Source organism: Aythya marila, assembly GCF_965140915.1.
Source record: "Aythya marila genome assembly, chromosome: 17".
NCBI lineage: Eukaryota > Metazoa > Chordata > Aves > Anseriformes > Anatidae > Aythya > Aythya marila.
In genome coordinates this window covers 11119525-11132973 of record NC_139058.1, presented here as the reverse complement: position 1 = coordinate 11132973, position 13449 = coordinate 11119525, and the positions used below count along the sequence as shown (strand labels likewise).

Here is a 13449-nt window from a genome sequence, read left to right as displayed (position 1 = left end):
CATTCTACATGTGTAGGTGGTAATGTAAGATCTTTATGGGTAAAATTTGTGGCTTAGTAGCTAAATCGGTAGCTCACATTACTGATCTTGCTACAGAATCATATGATGTACCTGATTTAACTCATACCAACCAAGTAAGATATATTTTAATATAAAAGTGTGAAAAAAATGCACCTGGAAACAAAGCATGCAGGGATATGGATAACTTGGCAAGTACTTTAGAAAATAATGCAGCTCTTACCACATATAAAAGCTTCAGCGGGACCGCTCAGGGTAATACTGTGGTAAATGGGACTAATGCAATCCTTTTAAATCTAAAACAGGGGATATCTCGGGGAGACAGGGGAGCAATGTGCTTTGCCTACAGCTCTGATGAGGGCAATCCTGGAAGGCAGCCCCATCAGCATCCAGTTCGGGCAGAGGGCAAAGACGCTAGAAATAATGAAACGAGGAACATAAAGTAAGGAGGGGGGAGGTGGCAGGGCGTGAGCCGGGGCCTTCAGGGGCACAAGCTGTGCGGTTTATCCCACAGGAGGCCGGGGGCAGTCACCGCGCAGCAGCCGCGGGGCACCGCAGGCGGCCAGCGCGTTCCCTGCCACACGCCCGGCCCCGCTCGGACGGACAGCCCCGCCGGCCAATGGGCTTCGGAGCGGCCAGCCAGGGGGGCGGGTCTGGGCGGGAACGCGCCAATGAGGTTGCGGTTGCTGGGCGCGATCGCGAAGGCGCCGTCCAATCGGAAAATTGGCGGCGCGGGAGGAACCCGCTGCTCCGTGAGGCGGCCGCAGGCGGGCACCGCTGAGGGGAGCGAGCGGCCGCGCTGCTGCCCTCCGCTGGCCGCCGTGTGGTGGTGGCGGCGGGGGGGGGGGGGGTGCGCACGGAGCCCGTTCCTTCCCTTCCCCCAAGTGTGAATGTTGAAGAACGACCGTGCCCGGCTTTAAAAAAAAAAAAAAAAAAAAAAAAAAGAGTTGAGGAGACAGCACCGGTGCGGCCTGAGGGGAGGGCGCGGCCCGCTCCCGCCCGGCCTCCCCTGAGGCTGAGCCCGCGGCCTCGCCCCGGGGATCCCCCTGAGGCGGCGGGGGGGCGGCAGCGGGGGCCCCCTGCAAGGGGAGACCCCCCCCCGGCTGCTGCAGCAACGGTGCCAAGAGCAGTCAGAGCATAAGGCAACGCGGGGAGAGGGTCCCCGAGTCCTCCCCCCCGATACAGACGGTCCTGGGCACCCTTTGTAACCGGGAACGTGGCGGCGGGGGGGGGGAGAAGCCGCCCGGCGCTGTGGAGGCGGCGGGGGCTGGCGCAGCCCCGCAGCTCCCCGCGGAGGATGCGCGGGGCCGGGAGCCCGCGGGGCTGGGGGGGGGCGGGAGCGGCGGGCGGGGAGCTCCGGGAGACGGCAGCCGGCAGAGGAGGAGGGCGAGGGGCTCGTTGATGTGCTGCCCAGCGGCTGCCGAGTGGTTTATTGAAGAGTTCTTTTTTTTTTTTTTTTTTTTTTTTTTGGTACACCCGCCTCCCTGTGATACCGCGAAGCCGGCAGAGGCAAGGAAAATAGGCTGAAGACAGAGGAATAGGAGAAGACGGAGGAGATGGTGAGCAAAGCGGGGGGATTGGGGAAATGGGTGAGGTTGCCAGGCTGTTTGCTGTGAGGTTCTCGGAGGGTGTAGTACGTTTGGGATGATTGTACATCACGGTTGCAGAGCGGTCTTCTTTGTTTGCTAAAGATTGCTCTTCAGGGTTTAACAGCCTTCATCAGTTCGTGGTGAGATACGCAAGGAGGAGTTGATGTATGCGAAAAGCTAAAAAATTACATATGCTAACCACACACAGAAGCAACTCCTAAACAAACCAACATTGTGTTAATCCTGCAATATGATGGCCAGTTCTTGTCATGGAGGGAAGTCATTGCTCAGGTTATTTGTGGCATGCATAGGGGATGAGTCTCTTTATAGCAGAGACCAAACAGAACTAACCTATTTCTTCACAAATGTGAAATCCGTTACAAAGTTAAGAGCCAAAGTTAGATTTTTTTTCTTCTTTTCATTTTCTCTGCAGTACTGCTGGGAATGATTAAAATCTAATGGTTTCAAAACTTGCACAACTCTCTCAAATGTTCGGTTCGAGCATACATGTAGCAAAGACTATCTCTCTTTTTTTTTTTTTTTTTTTTTTTAATTGTAGGCACTTGTTTGTGTATATGGAAGGAGGAATTCTTACAACGTATACTTGCCTTTTTACTGTCTACCGTTGTGCTTTAGGCAGGTCACAATACAAAATGTGATTCTTAGCATGTAAAAAAAAAACAACCCTAAGCTGATATTTAAGTCAAGCAAAGACCTGTTTTGATTCTAATATTTTAAACACTAGATACAAGTTTTTGGGGAAATAACAATGTTTTGTACTAATCAGAATGATTTATGGTAAAAATCACAATCCGAAGTGACAGAATATTGACATTGGCTGATAGTATCTTTTTGTGTATGAAGTGTTGCAGTCTGTATTAAGTACATTATCCCTGTAAGCATCCAGAAATTTGAACATATTTTGTTTATAAAATTGCAGAGGACTGCATGGTGCAGTAGTAAGACCTGAAATTTTAGCGGCTTTAGAAATGTTGCAAGGCACTGCAATAGAGAAAACTGCAGCTTCACGTTAAATCTGCTTTGGAAAAAAAATGTTTTGTTGTATTAATCACTGTGTATATGCTGTATTACTTTAAAGTAACTGAAAGGGCTGGATAGTTCAGAGTTCTTACAGGAAAAAAATAAGTTGTGAGCTATGCTTTGCTCTTCATCATGCAAACTATTTGGATAGATCGCTGTTAAATTTATTTTAAGCAACATCTCTAAATGCCTGTCTGAAATATTTAAATTATATGCTCCATTAGGTAAATGGGTTTATCTTTCCATTGGTTGGCTAAAGGAATGTATTAGGAGGGCAAGGTTTAGAAGAACAATACAGTTTGTCTGCATAGTTTCACTGCATAGTTTATCCTCATTTATTGTTCAAAGATGCTTAGAACGTATTTTATTTGACATTGGTGATCTTTACAAAGTTGACTTTGATTTTATTTTCTATGCCATAGTTTCTGTCAATGTTATTCAAACTGAAATTCAATTAATAAAACCATACATTTTACCTGATATTTAGCTAGAATTGATGAAAAATTGCTCCCTTCTTTGATTTTCATCTATTCATTGAAAATCCCTGCAGTGGATTTTAGTCTTAGCAATTCTTGAATATTGGAAGAACTGATAAGAGTTGTAAATAGAGACAAATTCCCATTGTATTGAGTTAGGACAGTGCACTAGAAATGGCAAAATTTCTGCCTTTTTTTGTAGATTTTCTTTAAACTGCAGTTCAGAGAAGATGCCTTGTCTAGATGACCATCTACATGCATATTATAGGTTTATAAAACTAAGCTTCTGTATTTGATTTTATGTAATGCAGCACATCATATCTGCAGCGTTTTTGTGGATTTTGGCTAATGTCTGAATGAATGCACTGTGAGGAAAACCTGTTAGAATTCTTGTGGTACCAGGCTTATAATTTGTTGCTCTTAATATTTTATTATATGAGTACAAGTCATCGACACAAGCATTGTAAACAAATGCTGAAGCAGCTAAGTGTGAGATTACATTTAGCTTCTCCACATTTTCACTAAAGTATAGTGGTATCTTGTCCAATGTGAGTGCATTCTCTTCCTAATAGCTATCAAAGTAATCATCAAAGCTGAAAGGTTAGGTTAAAATTTTCACTTTCTTGCCAGTCTCTAGAGAAGAAAGAGGAAAAAGGCCAACTCCAGTTTACACCAGTATGGACAGGGAAATAATTTATCAGATGTGCTGGATTCAGTAAGGTCATTTGACTTCATATGAGTCACCTAGAACTGCATTTTTTTTAAAATTATTAAAATCCCCGAGTTTTTAGAAAAAGTGTTCTTTCTATGATGCAAAATACTTTCTTTAGAAAAGGGCATAAAGCCATGATAGTGCTAAAACATTAAAATCAGAACTGGGAGATTAATTAAACTGTACTCTTAAATTCCAGATTGTATGCGGTCTACGTGTGTGCTGAAGCAAGAAAGTTAGCTGCATATCTCAATATCTGAAAAAAATGAAATTTTTTGTTCCCTGTTAGTGCTTTTGCTCCTACCCTTGCATTTTATATGCAATCTGAAACAAGCCGTAAAACTAATTTTGGTTCTCTCTGCTGAGGTTCTAGGGGTCTAGATCATCTGCATTAGCTTAGGTCACATTCATTTGAAGTAGAGCGCAAGACAAATAATTTGCCTAATTCCAGTGAATCTAATTCATCTTATGCCTCTTTTTCTACAGTTTTGGAAGAACAGGCTGCTCAGTTAAGTGAGAGCCAATCTTTTGAAAGGCTGGAAGTCAGGCTTCTAGCAGTCACGTTTTCAAGAAGTAGCATTTTTGGTGTATACACATGGCTAATCATTTAATAGTAAGTGGACAGCATCTGTTATTCATCAGTAACTTATATTAAGTACATAAGAAAATAGTCATTTTAGAGTCCTGATTAGACTTACTGACTACTATTGTGTTTCAGAATACTGTGACATTTTGACCTATCAAAACACGTGCCTCTCTGGAACATCAGTAAATCCTGGGAACAAAAAACATATAAGAAATTAATTAGGAATATATGTATGTATGGTATTTTAAAATATTTTAATCTCTTTTAGAGATCACTTCGATTTAGTTGATGAAGCTCATATCTAGTCACTGCTCATTCCTTCAAAGAACACAATTGAATACATCTTCTAACAATAGGTGTCATTAATGGGAGCATACCTCTACTGAAGCAAATGCCCTCTTTGTGAAAATAGTGAATCTTAACTAAGCAAGGGACCATTATACCCCTGGCTTTATTTAATTTATTTTATCCAATTCTGTACAAATTGATACTGTTTTTATACCTTCCTATTTTATTGTAGAATTGTAGTTTTGTCATCCAATCTACATAAAAGTCACTGATGGCAAATAAAAGCCATCTAAAGTTGGCTTTAAGAGGCTCACCACAATGAAGTCAAAGCGATTTGCTTAATCATATCTTTCAAAATCGGGACTTATGAGGAGTTAACCTGGGAAACCAAAGTCAGTGTTTTCAATCTGTGTTTTCTCAAGTGCAGATTTCTCGTACAATCTAGAAAATGCTTATTAGGAATAGTATACTGGGGAATGAACCTGTGAGCCTGAACATGTGCAGTTCTCCATCTCCCTGAATACTTCTTTGAAGGATCTCTTGGTCTGGTAGTACAAATCTTAATCCTCTGTAATCAGCTGATATTAATTACAACAAGCAAAGTTGAGTAATTGCGTATATTTAGAAAGACTAAAGTTGTTGTATTTAGATCACAGATTGCAGTCCAAGTAGCCCAAGAAAGTAATTTTCTTCCAACATTTGTTTAATCGCTGTTGAGAGAGGTTTGTTGTCATCTAGATGCTGATAGATGAGTCCTCACATTTGTTGCAGTCTTCGAGATCTCAAAACTGTGTTGATGTGTGAAAGAAACGATTTCCAGCATAAGAAATGGTTCTGCCATTTTAAAGACAAAGCAAAGCACACTTGAGAAACCTGAAGAGATTGTATTTCCCTTTCCAAATTGATGTGATGAAAAGTAAATCTCTCATCTTAAATATTTAGCACTCTTTAAGACACTAGTTCACTTCCAAAAATAAATAAAACTGCATTTAGGATGTAACATAATAGTATAGAAAAAATGGAACCATGAACTAGAGCTGTTGCTACAGTGATATGAAAGCTGTGGAGAAATCAGTATTGGAATGGATTGGAGATAATTACATCATATTGGGTTAGCAAAATGTTTTTCGAAAGGAAAATACTGTTCTGCCTGTATAGAACATCCTTACTACTTCGTGATTGTACTGTGTTTTGTAAAATTTCATGGAAATCATTAATCATGAACAGTAATGGCAGAAATCTTGTCATCAGTGATGACAGTCTTTGGTTATAGCAGACTGGTTTGAGTCTTGGTGTCTGTAACAAGAAGCTAACTCTGGTCACGCTACTGGTGGCAGTATAACAAGATACTAAGATCCACCAGAAACGCATGGGGTGGATTGTGTTACTGTTCTTCACTTCCAGTTTGTATTGCCCTGGGAAGACCTTTCTGTGTTTCTGAGTATGTGCAGTATGCTTTATCTCTACAGGTAGGATGGCATTTTTTGGACAGTTTGCAGTCTTCGTTCTGTGAGGTCCTTGACTGCAGTGTCAAAATCTTCTGTGCATGCTTCAGTTGATGTTGTTTCTAGTTAAGGTTTTCCTGCATCTCAGTGGACTTGGATTTTGTTTCAGAAGCTGCAACAGGATTTCCATGAGCTACAGTGTGGATGTATGCCAGTGCACCACTGATCTATTAGTTTACGATTTGTAGGTCAGGGAGAAATTGAGATTTTGCTATCTAAGCAGTATCGTCTCTTTGCTGCTTCGGTGCTTACATGACATCTCAAGTTTGCTGAAGATTAAAAGGACGCTGTCAAGGTATCTTTGACAATTTTATTTTTATTATTTATTTTGTTTGCCTTCTTATTGCTATCATAAGCTATTGGAAGCTTGAAGTCTAGTGCCTTGCCAACAGGCTTTTGTCCTCCAGAACAATTACTGTTTAGCTATTTACGGTTTATTTAAGAGTTGTGAAGCATTTATTGTCATTTCAAATACATTACTGAAGAGTTACAGCTTAAACATTGCAAGTGAGAGGGGAAAAAGTAAGTAAATCAGTTTAGGGACAGTCCTGCCAGTGTGTACTTACCCAAAGTAATTTTTTTTTCCTTATTTTCTTCAAGATTTATTAATTTGGTTGTATTAGGCGTTAGTGCTTCTTTTGCATAGGCACTCTTGAGAATGGACTTCTCAGGGGCTTGATGTTAAGACTCCCATTCTCAGTTGGGTATATTTTGAGTTATCTAATGCAGCAGTCCTTCTAAGGATTCATACAGGAACAGTTGACATTGACTTCCTTTGAGGTGCAGAGCAGTAGCTTAATTTTAAGTACTGTCCAGAGAAATCAGGACCTGGGTTTTGTATCACATCTGCCTCTTTGCTTTTATGATAGCAGAAATTAAAAACAGAACAAAAAAAAAGTTTAGGAATATTCACTTTTTTGTTTGGTATAGAAAAACGCTGTCTTAACTTGTTGCTGTAACAAAGTCTTAATTGATCTACGTTTGTTGTAATGCGAAGTTAGTGAAACTAGAGCTACCGTTTGGGGGTTGGACCCGATGATCCCTCGAGGTCACTTCCAACCCCTACAATTCTGTGATTGCTGGAAATTTAATTGCCTGTTTTTCATCTGCTCTGGTGGTGTAATTTCTATCTGAGAGTTGGAACCATAAACAGTATAGTTCTTCCATGGGACCTCCTTGTTACAGTAAACGCTGCATATTTAATTTGTGTAGTGACAAAATGCTAAGTTACTCCCTTTCAGGTCAGTGACAGAAGAGACCACATAGACTTTCACTGGATTATTCCTATGGCTAAGAGACTGTATTGCAATGCTCTCTCCTCAACAATGTCCACGTCAGCTGGATTGACTGCTTGAGAGCTGAATGAATGTAGTGATATTGGGTAAACGTATTTTTGCAGATTTTAAATTAAAAAGTAATAATCATTTGACAGTATGTGGAGTCGCAAAGGTTACAGAGATTCCCCAGAGCACAGTGGATTGCAGAATGACTTCAAATATATTTCATAAAGTGTGGACTGTCTTTGGGGAGGAGAGTCTGAGATGTGCCACTTCTGTCTGCAAATGAAAACTGTATAGAGACAGACTTCTCTAGAAGTTGATTCAATAAACTGAGTCTGAATCAAGTGTTATAATTGGCAACTTGAAGGAGAGTTTCTCTCCCTTTCTTCTGAGTAACAAATATGGATTCTATATGGAGATTAGCATCCTAACTTAAACGCACATGTCTGGTGCTGAAAGTGAGGTGGCATGAATGTTTTTCTTGGCATGTACACATCAAAACTTTCAACAACTATTACATCATGGGTATTACTCATTGATGGGTTGACTATGGGATTTTTTTTAATTTTAATTTTAATTTTTATTTTTATTTTAGACAATTGTTCATACATCTTACCTATGAGGTTAATTGTATGAGATTGAAGGGAAAATATTAGTTTGTCCATTTTGTGCAGCTGTCAGAACTGTGTAAGAATTCTGTTGATTCATTGGGTTTCTTGTGATATGTACTAACATGACTCATAGCAATTCAATAGGATCAGTGAGACGACTACTGCTAGAGTTTGTTTCTATTTTGCTTTTTTTCTGGCAAAGAGAGGGCAGCCTTTGACAAGAATGTGTATGGAGAAAAAGGTGGGCATGATCATGACTTAGTGTACATATTGGGTTTGTTAAGGAAAATCCCTCAAGTATCAACAAGAAATATATAGTGTCTCTTTTAGACAGTGTTTCTTTAAAATAGTGCTTTTTCAAGGAAATCAAAATTTTATTTAATGTTGCCATGCTTCTCTAGAATGTGTACAGAACAATTTGTTGGTATAGACATTGGTAGTGATGCTCTGGTCTTTGAGATACAGTCCTACTGACATCTTGATCCTTTGCAATGGGTTAAAATAGCATAGAGATCAGATTCCTGGAAGTAGGAAATCTTTTGCCTCATGCCTGGGTCTGTTTCTCCATTTCAATAAACCAGGCAATGACAGTGAGCACTCTTGTTTTGCTATTTGTCGTCTCTGAAGTATGTAAAAGAAAAATGCTTACATATGCTAACATCACAATTGTAAGAAACACTTTATAATAACATCTATATTTAACTTTTCACTGCTTTGCAAGTCTTTGGCTTACAGTTACAATTCTGCTATTGTATGTTGCTATCAAGTTTTGATTTAGAAACGAACACCTAAAAAAAAACAACTAGGCAGAATAATTTAACATTATTGTTACAGCTCTTAGTCTGATGCAAGAAAGTTTCATTCATACTGATCAGTAAAATGACAATAACTCCCCATAAAACTTAAATTCAGTTTCACGTGTCAGTAGGTATACCCAGTAATGATCCCAAAGTATTAAAAGACTAGTTTTATTATATGTAGTAGCTCTAAATTTAAGATTTTGCCAGTATGTTTAAGGAACAATCTCTTCTTCCACCTGAATAAATATCACATTTGACTTTATTTTATCAATGTAATGTCAACTGAAGTGTCAAACATGAATCCTAATTTAAACTGTCGGTGTTCTGCTTCTTTGCACCACAGGCTGGGTCAAGCCATGGTGGTGTAACTTCTCCGCATACTTTTAGTCTGGTACTTCTTTAATTCAGTGTGACAATACAACTAGTGAGTTATTGACAGCAGCTGAAGTGAGACCATTATGAGTGTGATCAATAACACACCTGCATAGAATAGCAACTACTACCAGCGACATATTTTGTATTGATTCAGGAATTTATGCTGTCTTCACTACCCCCAGCCCGCTACTTCCATAATTTATGTAATAAAATCTCTACTTCAGAGAAGCTGTTACTAAGTTAAATACCAAGAAATGATGACATATCAAGATGTAAATTACATATCAAAGATTTTACTACAAGCAGAAATAGCACTTGCTAAATTCCTGTGGGTTCTGATTCAGGACCAAGGCACTTCCCTACTGCAGGCTGAAAGATAATGGAAGTAAAAAACCACGTTTCCTCTCCTGGGGCAGTATTTAGAGGTGTAGGTAAGACGTTGTTTTTAATGTGATGTGGCAGTGGAATCTTATTGAATTGTCTAATCCATAAGTTTGAACTCTTGGTAGAAATCCTTTAGCAGTACAGTAACCTTCACTCCAGTTCCCTTCTTAAACTGGAATGTAATTTTCTCTTAATAATGATACATCTTTTTGTCTTTTGCTAACTGAGAAACATATTTTAAAAGATTGATGCTATCCTCTGATTTTCTTTTCTAAGACTAAAATCAGTGAGATTAAACAGAAGGTAGGAATTTGGGTGTAATTTGAGTAGGAATTTGGGAATTACAATATTCCTTGAAAGTAATACCTGGATTCCTGGATGTACATGTTTATTTTGTTGATCAGATGATTAACCGTGAGTCCAAGGGAAAATTACTGTGTATCTATATTGAATAAAATCTCTTTTAGGTTTTAAGCATGATGAGAAAACTTTAACTATGTTTTGCTAATAATCTTGGCATGTGAAGTCTATATAAGTCTTCAAATTCAATTGCTCATGCAGATTGATATGTACTCTAAATCTTCATTCGAATGTCAGACAAAAAAACTCCAATTTACAAGTACTGCACATACTAGCTGTCTAGATGCACTGCCTTCTATTCTGATGGTGTTAACCATCCAAATATATCTACAGTTTGTCAACAGGAGTAATCTCAGTATAATATACAGAAATATGAATGCCTTCAAATTTTCTGTTCTTCAGATTATCAAATAAAATCCTAATTCTTGGTTAACTTCTAGATCTTATTTATTACCCGTCTTTAGTTTCACAGTATTATACCAAAACTGTAGGCTGTAGAATCACTTGAAGTATAAAAGAGCTGGTCTGTGCTTTAAATGTTCAAGACTCAGTACTAAGGAGATCAGCACAGGGTTAGTTAAGTGAAATGTGTCCATACTATGCTTGAGCTAAGTTTAACCAAGTTAAAGTTATTACATTCTTTTTATGTAATAGCCTATTGTATACTTTGCTTTGTTGCTTGGTGCTGAAAGAAGAGTCCCAAAGTAAGAAAAAAATGAAATCCCAACAGAATGGTTCCCTAGACAATTTCTCTAGGGTAGTATTTGTGAGTTAACCCTCTAGTTCTTGAGCACATGTTTTCTGCCTATATTTTGTCCTATACAAAACTGGGGCTATTTTCTTGGAAGAATATTTGCCATGTTAACTTTTTTTTTTTTTTTTTTTTTTTTTTTTTTACCAGTTTTTCATGCTGGCATGTTCATGTAGGTGATAAATGGAATCTTCTGCTTTTACAGACTACTTACTGTGGTGATGGTGGGGTTTCTGAATTCTATCCCATGTTAATCTGTCTGCCCAAAGGAATAACTGCCTCCTTTGATTCATGACACCACAACACATTTTTCACTGTTTTGGAGCAGAGAAACTGATAGCTGAATTTCAGAAACTGTATTTTTATGGGACTAAAGAACTGATGTTTAACAGAACTTTGTTATACTCCTTAGCTGTCTGGGAAGATCTAACATTACTTGTCTAACATGGATCCCAATGACAAAATTGTTAAGTGTTGCTAGCAATTTTGAAATTGAGAGTTAACAAACATTAAATATTATTCAATATATAAAAGTTAATCTCTTCTCAGTGCTAGGCAAGTAATTGCTTTTAGATGCTCAGGAAATAATGGAAGATTTTGTTTTCCAAGGGATGTTTGAACATATTTACTCTCTTCTGAATGCAAAGTTTTAAATTTCTGAACGGTTACCATTGTGCTCTTTCTGAAACTTACTGAGGAGACAGTGAAAAATTTCTTGAACTGTTGGACCTTCAGCTGACAAGGTGCAGAGATCTGATGAGGTTTGCAGCCTGGCTTGTTTAGATTTCATTTGAAGGAAGGTCTGTAGTGAATGAATTCTGAGTAGAAGGACTATATGAGAACCTTTCTGTGATTTATAGATGATACCTTGGCCAAGGAGTTTTCAGTGGTCCCTTTGGAATTTAGGCCCAGATTCTTAAAGGGATTTAGCACCCAGACCCTGTTAAATTCCATTACATTCCTTTATGATACTGTCATTGAAACTAGGGAATTAGGTATTGGAATCCTTCCAAAGGTACAAACTTCTTTTAGGCTTATGAGGATGTTTCAGCTTTTGTTTTCAAATAAAGATGGGTTATTGTGGTAAGTTGTATTGATAGGTATGTTTAAAGAATTGGGTTATTAGAATTATTTAAAAAACACACAAATCAGTTTGAGAAAAATGTCAGATACCTCAGACTACCAGATTATGAAGACCTTTTAGCATAAAACTTGATTTTTACTTTGCTTATTCTAGAGGGCTTTCTATGTCCAAATATATTTGTATACTTTTGTGATATCTCATTAGCTACCGAAATTCCTAAGATTTGGAAGAATTCCGGCCATAAAGTGAACACGAGAATCCTATGGCCTTTTTCAGCATGCTTGTATAAAAATCCACTCAGTTTTGAAAGCATTTAGAACATTCCCAAATCTGACTGAAGAAATTCAGAGGTAGTTAAAACTGAAGAGTTCATAAAAGTTTCCCTTTATGCAATTGTAAACTGTGGAATTAAGTCTGATCTCAGTTTAGATTGTATAATTTGGAGAATATTGAATATCCACACTTGCTTCAGGCTGTGTAGCAGGCTATATTGCCCACAGTTAAACAGATGAATGTGCTAGTAAGGATAGACATCCTTCCAAACAGTTCTATCTATATTTAGCAAATTCTTCTCATTTCCCTCTCTGTAGGAGGGTAGCGGTGTTGGTAACCTTAACATTGGCTGATAGAACTGTGAATGTTTTTAAGCCCTGTCCTATGGGATGTTTTACCTTCCCATATTATTTTGACCTTGTTTTCTCTCCCTTACTTTTGGATTAAATCTTTTCATGTCTTAAGTGAGAAATTTACTTCACATTCTATGTCTGAATATAAAAAAAAGTAAAAGCCATCTCTTTGTGCCACAGAGGAGTAGGAAGAACTTGAAAGTTTCTCAAGATAAATGTTCTGGAATGTATGAAGGATATAACCAAGGCAGGGGGGCAGTGCAAAGAAATACCATTTTTCTGGCAACCAAAGCTATACATTCTGTAACTTCTTATCTCATTTTCTGCATTGATATTTGAAGGACTTAATTCTGTGTTTTCATCAGGAAGTAAGTTGTTTAACACTAATTTACACAGATTGAACTTCAGTTGTTGAACTCACCACATAATTTATTAACATCAAAATAAGATACAAAAGCTTCTCGTTGAACTGAATCTTACAGAGATATGGCAGAGAGTGGAAAAGCTTTGGAACTAAAGTGTCAGAAAACAAGTTAGAAATCATACAGGAAAGACATAATAGATCGCCTGGTCCATCATCTGCAAGATTTGTCCATATGGCATACAAAGTCTGCTTCAAACTGGAATGTTTTATAGCAATCAAAGGTCTCCTTCAATCACATTTTCCCTTCTGCTGATATTAGAATAAGTTATTTCACTTGTCTCTCTGCTGTTTTCTTTTCCAAGGACCCTTATTCTCAATATTTAAGTGCAATAATGGCAGAGACTACAGATACAGATCTTGGGACATCAGATCACGATGAACTGCATTATACTTGTTCTGGTAATATAGTCCTTACCATAGCATATGTCATGGTTCCTGAGTCAGCTGCACCTCAGAACCTCATAAATCTGAGACAGTAGGCTGAGTTCAGCACTTCCTGCCCTTTCTTACGCTTAGGGAAATTAGTATCTCCTTTTTTT

At 38.4% G+C, this 13449-nt stretch overlaps 1 protein-coding gene across 3 annotated transcripts in view; it reads left to right on the top strand.

The window, feature by feature from the left end:
- Positions 1–1517: 1517 nt before the first annotated feature.
- The window catches only part of ARVCF (ARVCF delta catenin family member), a 269893-nt gene continuing 257961 nt past the window's right edge, over positions 1518–13449 (top strand). The window contains exon 1 of one of the 3 annotated variants that reach the window (XM_082774079.1): positions 1518–1577. The gene's annotated coding sequence lies outside the window, so the exon portion shown is untranslated. The remainder of the gene's footprint in view (positions 1578–13449) is intronic. The other 2 variants (XM_082774080.1, XM_082774083.1) reach the window with 2 other exon arrangements.